The sequence below is a fragment of the Triticum dicoccoides genome, chromosome 7B (assembly GCF_002162155.2).
Source record: "Triticum dicoccoides isolate Atlit2015 ecotype Zavitan chromosome 7B, WEW_v2.0, whole genome shotgun sequence".
Lineage (NCBI taxonomy): Eukaryota > Viridiplantae > Streptophyta > Magnoliopsida > Poales > Poaceae > Triticum > Triticum dicoccoides.
The window spans coordinates 344,833,336-344,844,963 of record NC_041393.1 but is presented as its reverse complement, the minus strand read 5'-3'; the positions used below and the strand labels follow the sequence as shown (position 1 = coordinate 344,844,963).

The 11,628-nt window shown below is 53.6% G+C and overlaps 1 protein-coding gene across 2 annotated transcripts in view; it reads left to right on the top strand.

The window, feature by feature from the left end:
* The window catches only part of LOC119335408 (chloroplast envelope membrane protein-like), a 47,288-nt gene extending 37,425 nt beyond the window's left edge, over positions 1 to 9,863 (top strand). Inside the window, exon 8 of one of the 2 annotated variants that reach the window (XR_005161849.1) lies at positions 9,418 to 9,863. The gene's annotated coding sequence lies outside the window, so the exon portion shown is untranslated. Of the gene's footprint in view, positions 1 to 7,548; positions 7,905 to 9,417 lie in introns of those variants that run through there. The other variant, XR_005161847.1, reaches the window with a different exon arrangement.
* The last annotated feature ends 1,765 nt before the right edge of the window (positions 9,864 to 11,628 follow it).

Genomic DNA, 11,628 nt, shown 5'->3' with positions numbered 1-11,628 from the left:
ATACTATCGGGCCGTGATCACTTGGGAGGTGATCACGGGTATATACTATACATACATACATACTATACAGATGGTGACTAAAGTCGGGTCAGCTCATTGAGTACCCGCAAGTGATTCTGACGAGGGGGCTGAAAGGACAGGTGGCTCCATCCCGGTAGAGGTGGGCCTGGGTTCCCGACGGCCCTCGACTGTTACTTTGTGGCGGAGCGACAGGGCAGGTTGAGACCACCTAGGAGACAGGTGGGCCTGGCCCTGTTCGGCGTTCGCGGATACTTAACACGCTTAACGAGATCTTGGTATTTGATCTGAGTCGGCTACGAGCCTATACGCACTAACCATCTACGTGGGAGTAGTTATGGGTATCCCGACGTCGTGGTATCAGCCGAAGCACTTCAGACGTCAGCGACGGAGCGGCGCGCGCTGGATTGGACTGGAGCGCCTGCTAGGCTAGGTCTGCTTCCGGCCGCCCACGCAACGTGCAGGTGTGCTCAGGGCGATGGGCCCAGACCCCTGCGCGCTTAGGTTTAGACCGGCGTGCTGGCCTCTCTGTTGTGCCTAGGTGGGGCTGCGACGTGTTGATCTTCCGAGGCCGGGCATGACCCAGGAAAGTGTGTCCGGCCAAATGGGATCGAGCATGTTGGGTTATGTGGTGCACCCTTGCAGGGAAGTTAATCTATTCGAATAGCCGTGATCTTCGGTAACAGGACGACTTGGAGTTGTACCTTGACCTTATGACAACTAGAACCGGATACTTAATAAAACACACCCTTCCAAGTTCCACAGACAACCCGGTGATCGCTTTTCTACAGGGCGACGAGGAGAGGATCGCCGGGTAGGATTATGCTATGCGATGCTACTGGAGATGCTACTGGAGATGCTACTTGGAGATGCTACTTGGAGATGCTACTTGGAGGACTTCAATCTACTCTCTTCTACTTGATGCAAGACGGTGGCTGCGAGAAGCGTAGTCTTCGATAGGACTAGTTATCCCCCTCTTATTCTGGCATTCTGCAGTTCAGTCCACTGATATGGCCTCCTTACACATATACCCATGCATATGTAGTTTAGTTCCTTGCTTGCGAGTACTTTGGATGAGTACTCACGGTTGCTTTCTCTCCCCTTTTTTCCCCTTTCCTTTCTTTTTGGTTGTCGCAACCAGATGCTGGAGTCCAGGAGCCAGACGCCACCGTCGACGACGACCCCTACTACACCGGAGGTGCCTACTACTATGTGCTACCCGCTGACGACGACCTGGAGTAGTTTAGGAGGATCCCAGGCAGGAGGCCTGCGCCTCTTTCGATCTGTATCCCAGTTTGTGCTAGCCTTCTTAAGGCAAACTTGTTTAACTTATGTCTGTACTCAGATATTGTTGCTTCCGCTGGCTCGTCTATGATCGAGCACTTGTATTCGAGCCCTCGAGGCCCCTGGCTTGTATTATGATGCTTGTATGACTTATTTTATGTTTTAGAGTTGTGTTGTGATATCTTCCCGTGAGTCCCTGATCTTGATCGTACACATTTGCGTGCATGATTAGTGTACGATTGAATCGGGGGCGTCACACGCTTGGGGCGACAAACGGTGCTCCAGTTGACGAGGGCCATGCCCTTATCAGCATCTGGCTTGGAGTGCCACAAAAAGTCCCTCCGAAGCTTATCCATCTATTTGAGAGCCCATCCGTCAAGCTTGAACACAGAAAGAAGGTGAACTGGAATGGCAGAGAGCACATAGTTAACAAGCTTAAGGCGTGCATCCCCGTAGAGCAGCTTGCCTCTCCAAATTTGCAATCTGGAAGCCATTTTGTCAATGGTTGGTTGAATGTCAGCTCTTGTTATCTTGTTGTGATGGAGAGGCAGCCCTAGGTATTTGCACGGGAACTGGCCGAGAGGCACCGGAAACTGCTGCAGCAAGGAAGCCAGATCAATATCCTCACAGGCAATGGGGAGGAATGCACTTTTTTTGCATATTAGCCTTCATCCCAGAAGCAGAACCAAAGACCCGAAGGATCTCCTTGGTGGTGGCGATATCTTGCGGCGTAGGTGCAACAAAGAGAGCTGCATCATCAGCACATAGGCTGACATGCAACCTGGAGGGAGGCAATCGTAGCGCAGATAATGCACCAGCCGACAAGCTTTCTCCAGAAGCCAGTGAAGGGGGGCGATTGCAAGGGTAAACAACATTGGGGATACGGGGTCACCCCGTCGGAGCCCTTTTTGATGGAAGAAGGAAGATCCAAGCTGCCCATTGACAATGATCCGAGATGATGCAGAGGACCACATAATTGCCATGATGTCGCACCATCTTGGGCCAAAACCGATTGTGGTCATGAGCTCGAACATATACCTCCAGGAAACTGAGTCGAACGCACCGGCGATGTCAAGCTTCAGCGGAAGGGCCGGATCCTTGGATCGATGCAACTGTTAACCGTGTTCTTGACATACAGGAAGTTGTCTTGGATGCTGCGGTTCTTGATGAATGCACTCTGCGAGTGGGGCATGATCAAATGCAGCAAAGGAGCCAGTCGGTTTGCCAAGAGTTTGCAGACGATCTTGCCAACAAAGTGCATAAGGCTGATGGGCCTGAAATCCTTAATCTTGCTTGCATCAGGAGACTTTGGCAGAAGGGTAATGAAGGCCGAGTTGAGCAGGTTCCATCGATTGCCTCGGAGGGAAAAAAGCTGGTTGAGAGCACTGATCAGATCGCCCTTGATAATACTCCAGCAAGATTTTAGAAGTCAGCCGTAAATTCATCCGGTCCCGAAGCTTTCCCAGATGGCAGATCAAAAACAGCCGCCTTGATTTCCTCCTCGGTGAAGTCCACCTCCAAAGCAGAGAGATCATGTCTCGGCATATCCAAGTACTCCCAATTGATCGAGCACTCCCTGGGGGTTGGAGTGCCGATCGTGCTGCCGAAGTGGTCAAGAAGCGTCTGTTGCTTGTCATCCTGCAGGGTAAGCTGAGCCGCTCCTTTGTCCAGAACCGGGATGAAATTCCGTCATCTCCGTCCATTAGCTTTGATGTGGAAGAGCTTGGAATCAGCCTCATTGGCACACATGTAAAGGATGCGAGATCGTTGGCGGATACGCACCCGCTGGATGGTAGCCAGACCAAGGAGCTTGTGCCTGAGATGCAGCCGAAGACCCATCTCCATGATGGACAGATCACGGCTGTCCTGAGCAGAGTCGAGGCCAACATGGAGTCGCCGTGTGCAACAGGAGCTTGCCACGATTCAGTTACAACGGCTCTGAATCCTCGAATTTTAAGCCAGTAGTTTTCAAAGCGGAACCCGGAGAACCTTTTGTGGTTAATTTGACCAGTGAGGAGCATGGCACAGTGGTCAGATATGGAGAAAGAGGTGGCGCGCCGGTGGCATTGGGGAAAGAGGAGGTTCCAATCGGTCGAACAGAAGACATGGTCGATCTTGGTTTTAGTCTGCTGTGGGCAGGTGCTAGCCCAGGTGTAGCGGCGACCGTGAAGTCTCAGCTCATCAAGCTCAAGGAAATTTAGTGCCGAACGAAAACTGTTAATCAGACGCCTGTTAATGGCGTCATTGCTTTTGTCGTCAGCACGGCAGAGAAGATTAAAGTCTCCCAAGAGAACCCAAGAGGGTAGCATGGTTGCTTTCAGAGAGCGTAGCTCGGAGATAAAATTGAACTTATCATTTGAGGACCATAAACCACAGAGATGCTCCAGGAGGCAGCCGAAGCGCGCATGGAGACAGAAGCAGAGATTGTATGGGTTGTGACACTAGAGCTCGTGATGGCGAAAAGGTCAAAGGAGAAAACCAAGAGGATCCCCCCTCTGGTGTCATCAGCCTGGAGGAAGCAGACGGAGTCAGCAAAAGCGTTTCCAAGGAGCTCGAGCACGATCGATCGGTCGATGTGAGCAAGCTTTGTTTCTTGAAGGCACACGACAGTGGAGTGAGTGTGAGCAACAAGATTACGGACAACTTGGCGACGAGCGGGGTTGTTGAGGCCCCAGACGTTCTAATTGAGGATGGTACAGTTGTGCTCACTCATTGATACACAATGGCACACAAGGAGACAGAAATGAGACTGACGAAGAGAAAGGGGAAACTAGCAGGTGGGGAGCAGTAACTGACGAAAAACAGGGGAAGGCTAGTACACAGACAGAAACCGATACAACTGCAGAGACCTGCCGGTGGTTCTGCGAGCATGGAGATGAGGCAGGCATGAAGGAGTCATCGACGGCGCGCATCAGGAGCCACCCTAGGCGGCACCGCGGCGGTCGCGCAGCCGGCGGACGGCCGCAGGGCGCCCCTTGGAGCTTGGCCTTACTTTGGTCAGCTGGATCGAGGAGAAGAGGGCCTTCACCGCCTCGATCTCCTCGGCGCTGAGAGGATCCTTGAACATGTCGAGGAAGCTCCGCATCATGGCCTCCTCCGTGGCCTTGTCGTCGAGGTCTGCCGCAATCCCCCACTTCTTGCGGAGCACGCTGCGCGTCCGCTCGATAGTGGTCATGCCAGCAGCAGGCTGTCCGGCCAGCCGACGACTGGTGCGCCTCGCCGGGGTGGCCACCTGCGGCGCCGGCGGCCGACGCGTGGCCGGAGGGGAAGCGATGAGCGGTGGCTGGATAGCAGTGCTGATTGCGGAGAGGAATGGCAAAGCAAGGGAGGGCACTGGGTCAACAGAAAGGTCTCACACGACATCAGATAGAGCATCAGCATCTACGGTATCAGGCCCGGTGGGTTGGGTGGGATTAGGCAGCCCAGCAGCAAGAGCGAGGTCATCAGAGGCGGTGGTAGCTTCCTGGGCCAGGCCACTTGGGCCAAGAGGACCAGGCGCGGGGGCCGCGAGTGGCACATCGTGCTGGTGGTGCAGGAGAGTGCTGACCAAAGAACCGTCATCGTCTTGGCCAAGTGGCTACATGCAGTGGCTGAAATCGACAGGCACGCTGTCTAGAGGATGCAGCAGCGTGGGCAAGGGGACAACCAAAGTGAGGGTTGCGGCACAGGCAGCAGCAGGTGCAGAGGCAGTGGGACGTTCAGCGGCAGAGCTGGCAGAGAAAGGGAAGCAGATTGCCCAGAATGTGGTGGAGGCAGCGAATCATGGGCAGCAAAAGGGGAGATGTCGGACTCCAAGAGTGGAGTAGGATGCGTGGGCGAAACAGGGAGCAAGGCCGAGCCGGGCAGATGCGTCAAAGCGCTGACATCCCGCGCAGCGGCCGTGCTCTCCAAGCCAGGCAGGGGAGGCAATCGTGGGCGACGCCGTTAGCGGGCCGTCAACGTTGCCGCCGTCAGCAACGGATGTGGCATGTTGGCGAGCGCCGCCAACCAATGTTGCCATCGTAGTGCCCGCCAGCCTGGCCGCCCGCCCCGCCGGACGCGCCAGTGGAGCCGGCATCGTACAGCGTCCGGCGCCCATCGGGCCGGCCGCCCGTTGAGCCACCGCTACCGCCATCCGGGGAGTGGTCACGACGCCGAGGACCAAGACGCAGGTGGGCAGGGCGGCGCGAAGGGTGCCTTGGGTTATCCTCGTAGGCGTAACACCACCCGAGGGAGCGCTTGCGGGGCAGCATGTCGTCTCCATCGAAGCCGCTGGAGGGGATGCCACTCTGAGCCGAGTGGCTGTTGGCGCCTAAGATGGGGAGCGCGGCGAGTAATCCCACACCTTGTCAAGGTGGGGGAGAACCGGTAGGACATGACGTTCGCCGGGCCATCATGGGACGGCGGCGGCTCGGAGATGCCGAGCTCGGGGAAGTCGAACAGCGATGAGGCAACGCGTGGCGGCTCCTCAAGACCCAAGGAGCCACGGCGAGCGATGCCCTCAGGGTCAGCCGTCCAAATCCAGATGCAGAAGCAGGCAACATCCTGGTCGGTGGGGTGGATGTCATCGATGCAGTCCATCAGGCAGTTGTTCTTGAAGAGGACAGCCACCGTCTCGAGCTGGCGTCCGTGCTCCGGCACGCCCTCCAGGCAGACACGCACGGTACGGCAGAGGCGCCAGGGAAGCACCGATGAAGCGTCCAAGGCCGAAAACCCAGCGAGGCGGCTCCCACCCATAGGGTGTCCGGCATGGTGGTGGCGATGTTGCGAATGACGACGTCGTTGAAGAGGACGAAGAAGTCGCCGATGTGGGCAAGCATGGTGACAGAGAACGTGCCCGGAACGAGGCCGGTTGCCGTGGGTGACGAGGATGGCGCCGTGCCGCTCGCAGAAGTGTTCGATGGAGTGCATCGCCGAAGAGAAGGGGGCCACACCAGAGATGAACTCAGGGCGGTTCTCGCCATCGCCAGGGATCCTGGCCGAGTCCATGGCCGGCACAGGCACCGGGAGGCGAGGGGGAGGCACGCGCACAGGGAGGCAGAGCACCGACCCAAGGAGTTAAGGTTAGGGATAACCGAAACTCCGGAGACGAGGATGTATTCCGATGTTCACTTCCTTGGAGGGGTGGGTGTTATCATGAAGGCACACCTACACCAGGAAGGTTCACCCTATTCTCCTTGAGATATCAACACGAGGGCGATTCTCAACCACTAGTGGTAGACCTTGAGGCGGCTTCCAAACCTTCACAAACTTTCTGGGGGTAATTGTAATGAACGATTCCTCTCTATAAAACTCCTACCGCCTAGGGAGTATCCAACCTCCAAGAGTAACAAGACCAGTGAGAAATGTTCAAGACTGTCTCAAATCACGATTTGCTTTGGTAAATGGTTGTTCAAACTTCTTACCGAGGATGGTATTTGGCAAACCATGTTGCGCAATAAGTATCTAGGACAAAAGGCGTTGTCTCAGGCATATTGTAAACCTGGAGACTCGCACTTTTGGGCGGGCTTGATGGCGGCAAAGAAACATCTCTTTCGCTTTGGGTCTTTCGCAATAAAGGACGGGTCAGAGATTCGTTTCTGGGAAGACATCTGGTTAGGCAACGCCAGTCTCCGAGAACAATATCCAGCCTTGTACAACATTGCTCGCGATAAAAATAATACTATTACGCAGGTGCTCATCTCATCACCACCGAATCTTTCATTCAGGCGGGATTTGATTGGCACCTGACTTACGTCATGGCATAATCTCTTATCTCGTTTGGATTCGATTAACCTGACACAAGGTCGGGACGTGTTTCGCTGGAACCTTACTACATCTGGGTCTTTTACAGTAGACTCTATGTACCGTGCGCTCACGCATTCCGAGGTACCGGTGAGTAATAACAAAAAAATTTGGAAGGCGAAGATTCCACTTAAAGTTAAAATCTTCACGTGGTATCTTCGTAGGGGAGTTGTGCTAACCAAAGACAACCTCGCACGACGCAACTGGCAAGGAAGTAAGAAGTGTTGTTTTTGTACTCATGACGAGACAATCAAACATCTCTTTTTCCAATGTAAGTTTGCGCGTTCTATATGGTCAATCATCCAAATAGCGTCAAATTTGTATCCGCCCACGAGTGTTGCCAATATTTTTGGTCATTGGCTGGACGTTATTTCAAATAGGTTGAAAACGCTAATAAGGGTGGGAGCGTATGCCTTATTATGGTCGCTTTGGATATGTAGAAATGATTTGTTTTTTAATAACAAAAATGTCTCTTCGCTGCAGGTTATTTTCCGTTGTACGTACTTGCTTCGTACGTGGTCTACGCCACAACAAGCGAATTACCAACCATTATTCAAGGTGGTCTGTACGCGGTTGGAGCAGGTGTCTATGGAGGTTTTTGCCCAACATGGGTGGCAGCGTATTCTCCGGATCGGTCCACCATCCATTCGACATAGGCATAGTCTCGGTCTATAGGACTATTGTTGCCGAATTGTCGGCTTTTTTACGTTCTTTTGTCAGATTATTGGTGTTTGGCTGTGTGCATCCTAGTTATGCAGAGGCCGGATGATACTCTTAATGTTCTTTATCTCTCGATGCTACATTTGAAGTTAATAAAAGCGCCCTTTATCGAAAAACGATTTGCTTTAGTCAAAAGAGGAAGAGGGAGTGGATCTATCACTTAGTGGAATTTCTCAAGAACTCTCACAAATCTCTTCGGGATCTAAGATTGGGTGTGGAATAGAGTGAGAGGGAGCACGGGTGTTCTTGGGGATGAATTAGAGTGTAGTGGTCAACCCTCTACCGGAGTGGTAGAGGGGTATATATAGCTCCTCAAGAAAGGAGCCGTTTGAGCTGTGGGTTTAAGTGCCCGGACGTCCGGATAGGAACCCGGATGATCTGACTTGGTATCAGGAGAGTCCGGTTAGGTCAACTGCTGGTGCTGGGCAGTTGAGCTAATATAGCCGACTCGTGGTGATCTCTGTGTGATTGTCCGGGCAAATCATCCGGGGAAGCCCAGACGCCCGGGAGGAAACCCAGAACATCCGGCAGTGCAAACCTGCTACTGGTGGATCACAGGCTGGCCCAACATCCAAGACAGAGTCCGGAACATCCGGGCCAGCTCAGACTAAACATGCTCTTTGGATAGGCATCTGGGCAGAGCATCCGGGGTAGGGCCGGATGATCCTGGCAATGGCCGGACGACCCGTCTCCATCGAGCACCTTACGGGGTGTCCAAAGAGTTTCAGCCCCAACTGTGCACGGGGTGTCCATAGATTAGTCATTGGCCCCGTGTGCATGGCCCTTGTACCATGTGTGCACGGGGTATGCAGTCAAGGGGCACATCCTGAAGAAGAGTTTGGCGGCTGGCGTATATGTTTTGCATGTTCCCACACTTTTCATCTGAGCATCTCGACCCTTTTAATAGTGCGGTGATCCTATGACTCAATAAACCAAAACAAAACTTTGAGTCGTCGGAGAACCATGTTTTGACTTTTCTTTTTGAAGTGGTGATTCAACCATCTCCTTTGAAATAACCTCATAGGGACCAATGGCCTAAGATAAACTTAGTAATCATCATTAGTCCCACTAATCACATTGTCATTACACCAAAAACACCATTTAGGGACAAGTGCACTTTCCCCTTTGCTCTGGCTTATTTCTCTTATCATTTACAGTCATTATGATTTCATTTTTGTGTTGGTCTAGGGACAAATACATTATGCGATAGCAAAGGCTTGTTAGAAGTAACCTTGCCTTACTTAATCACTTCCTAGATTCAATAAATCCTAGGTCTCTAGGGAAGAAGGCTATTACTACAATCCAAAACGGATCGAAGGTAGTTAGCAAAATTGTCCACTAAGAACTTGTGATTACTTTGCTCAATATATCTAGAACTTGCGGAATCAAGGCATCCCAAGGGAGAAGACTTCATTGGAGTGATCATGACCTCCAATTGGAGAAGATTCCAAGGAAATTCAAGACCTCCTCTTCCTTTAGATTTTGGGATGAACTATCATTTTGTTTTCCCTTTCCTTTGTTTTTTCTTGAATATAAGAGGTACCTCTTATATTTACTTGTGATATGAGTGGATATTGGTGGTGAACCTTAGATTTATGTTTGTTTCCTACTGTGTTCCTCTTATTTTTCCAGTTTTCTCCGTGCTCATCATCTATGAATCCATCTCCAATTGTGAAGATTGGGCTACCCAATGACTTGCCCCGTTCAAAGGGCCTCAGGACTACAAGGAGTCTGAAGCATGCACGAACAAGGACACCAAGATGGAAATGACAGAGGCAACCAACCAAGGAACCGATAATAAGCGGCGGGGCCAACCAAAGAAGCAAGGCATTTTCGATCGGAACCACAAGCACCCGCAATCTTAGCATCCGTTCGATTAGCATATTAGACACGATTTAGACACCCATCTAGTATCCTTGAAAAAAAAGACACCCATCTAGACTGTCGACCCCCAACTTGACGAATACCTTTTGTGCTCCATCATTATAAATCCTTCGTGAAATGATTCCAGACAAGCATGATTAGAGTTGCTACTCACCACACGAGGGCCTGGATCTGAGTAAAATATGTGCCCCATGTCCATCTGGTAACATGAGGTTACGTGCCATCAGACTAATAAACTGCGTCCCCCACATTGTTGTTGTTGAGTATAAGGATTATTAGGGAGTATAGGATAGACTAGGATTTGGTCCTGCCTTGACTTATACTCCAAGATGACCATGTATTCCTATACATATGACTACGAGGCTCAAGCAATACAACAACTATTCCACCAAATTCCTCTCTCCCTTCTAATATGGTATCAGCCTAATCGATCCTAAACCCTAGCCGCCGCTCCCGGGACAGTCGGCCTCCATGACCGCCGCCGGGGGCCGCGCAACCCGTACCTAGGGTTCGTCCGCCGATCGTGTTGATCGGCTGACCTAGAGAGTCTTTTTCCCGATCTTTGCTTTGGGTTTTCTCTCTCGCCGATCAATCGATTGGAGTCCTTTTTTTTTTGTTTTTCCGATCCATAGATCGGTTTGCGTCCCCATCAGCATTTGTCGTCGACAGCGTGTGTCTACTTGATCGACATTTTCATCGTCTCCGGCTGGATGATGCCCTGCGCGTGCGCGCGGCGGCCGCCCGGTCGGTCCTGTGCTGACTCGCGTGCACGCCGTGCGGTCCGCGGCCACTACAGCGCCACATGCGGACGTGGGATTGCTTGAGCGCCAGGTACTGATCGGTCCATAGTGCTTGCGTGGCCGCGTCCCAGGCGCACTATGTGCCCGTGCATGCTACGTTGGCAGCTCGTACGTGATGCATATGTGCTGGTGGAGGCTTTTCCTCTTGTCACGCTTCAGCTCAGCCTTCATGCAAATCTCTGTCCTTGCCCGGTTGCGCTCCTGCCTGTTCGTCCGCCAGATGCACCTCGTCCGCTCTAATCATCCGATGCACGTCTCCGCTCGATTTACCGAAGATCACAGTCAAGTTTACATGGCCGCCCTCCGCCGAACGAGCAACAGGCTGCCGCTGCATCGCCCCGTCGGGCCGCAGCGCCGCCGTCCCATGGTTCTCCCTGTGGCTGCACCGATCTGCGCTGCCCGCTGCGTTACCCTTTCGGGCCGTAGTGCCGCGGCACGTGATCCCCGCCGCCGCCCCGAGGCCGTTCCCGTGGTTGCACCACTTCGTGCGCTGCCGTTGCGTCGCCCCTTCGGGCCGTAGTGCCGCTGCCCGCGGTCAATCGCCGCACCGAGGTTGTCCGCTCCAGGCCGTCCTCGAGGCTGCACCGACCCTCGCACTGCCGCTGCGTCGTCCCGTTGGGCCGTAGCGAGCGTGGCACGTGATCCCTGCAACCGCCCTGAGGTCTTCCCCACCGTTGCCCGACCTGCCCGCCGCCGTTGCGTCGCCCCTTCGGGCCGTAATGCTACGGCACGCGGTCCACTGCCGTCTACGCGGTTTGACTTTCACGTGATATGTGTCGCGCCGTCTCCCTTGGCGCGTGAACGTCACAGTCCGCGCCGGTCTTCGTCATGCTGTCGGGTTCATTATCGTCTACTTCGAGCACCGCCGCCGTGCTCCTTCTCTAGCTGCCGCCGCCGCCGCCGCCTCCTTAGGCCGCCGCCGTCGCTGCTCTTCTTCCGCGGCTCCACGGCGGCTACCTCGACACCGGCGACCCCCGACTCGACAACGACCAGGGCGTTCTTCGCACGGCTACCTCGACTACGGCTACACCACCTACGCTCTTGGCTATCTCGACAAACGGCACAAAGGGCTACCGCCTTGCTTGAGAAACCTTGTCGGTTTCCACTCCAGCCACGACTCCGCGATGCGTCGACCGTTACGACTGTGCGGGGTGTCCAT